Here is a 1064-nt window from a genome sequence, read left to right as displayed (position 1 = left end):
TTTTGTATTTTTAGTAGAGATGGGGTTTCACCATGTCGGCCAGGCTGGTTTTTTGAACTTCTGACCTCAAGTGATCTGCCTGCCTTGGCCTCCCAAAGTGTTAGGATTACAGGTGTGAGCCATTGCGCCCAGTCGGGTTCCTCTTTACGTCACTGATGAGATACTAGTCATATGTCCACCCCATAAACCAGTCACTGGGAAGGGGAATGGATTGGCCATTAGAATATTCAGGACTTACCCCTGAGCTGAGCTCACTATGGGGTTACTTTTTCTTTTCTTTCTTTCTTTTTTTCTTTTTCTTTTTCTTTTTTTTTTGAGATGAAGTCTTCCTCTGTTGCCCAGGCTGGAGTGCAGTGGTGCAATCCTGGCTCACTCCAAGGAGAGTGGATCACAAGGTCAGGAGATTGAGACCATCCTGGCCAACATGGTGAAACCCTATCTCTACTAAAAATACCAAAATTAGCCGGGCGTGGTGGTGTACAATTACAGCTGGTATTACAATTCCAGCTGCTTGGGAGGCTGAAGCACGAGAATCACTTGAACTCAGGGGGTGGAGGCTGCAGCGAGCCAAGATCCTACCACTGCACTCCAGCCTGGGTGATGAAGTGAGGCTCTGTCTTGAAAAAAAAATGGTGCTCATATACTAAAAGTTAGAACAATACAGAGCAGGTTAACATGGCCCCTGTGCAAGGATGACACGCAAGTTTGTGAAGTATCCCATATTTATTTTTAAAAATTTAATATATATTTTTAAAAATTAAAAATATATAGGTAGGGAGCAGTGGCTCACACCTGTAATTCCACCACCTTGAGAGGTTGAGGCAGGAGGATCACTTAAAGCAGGAATTTGAGACCAGCCCAGGTAATATCAAGAGACCCCATTTCTACAAAAAAAAAAAAAATCTTTTTTTAATTAACCAGGTGTGATGTCACATGCCTGTAGTACCAGCTACATGGGAGGCTGAGGCAGGACGATTACTTGAGCCCAGGAGCTTGAGGCTGCAGTGAGCTATAATCGTGACACTGTACTATAGCCTGGGTGACAGAATGAGACCCTATCTCAA

General features: G+C 44.2%; 1 non-coding gene across 1 annotated transcript; it reads left to right on the top strand.

Moving 5' to 3' along the window:
• The first annotated feature begins 620 nt into the window (after window positions 1–620).
• LOC119467063 lies at window positions 621–727 on the top strand. The gene has a single exon (XR_005195589.1). It is a non-coding gene; the product is annotated as a U6 spliceosomal RNA (small nuclear RNA).
• The last annotated feature ends 337 nt before the right edge of the window (window positions 728–1064 follow it).

The sequence above is a fragment of the Cebus imitator genome, unplaced genomic scaffold, assembly GCF_001604975.1.
Source record: "Cebus imitator isolate Cc_AM_T3 unplaced genomic scaffold, Cebus_imitator-1.0 Scaffold257, whole genome shotgun sequence".
In the NCBI taxonomy this organism is placed as follows: Eukaryota; Metazoa; Chordata; class Mammalia; order Primates; family Cebidae; genus Cebus; species Cebus imitator.
Note: the sequence above shows the minus strand (reverse complement) of the source record. Positions and strands in the feature narration are given on the sequence as shown.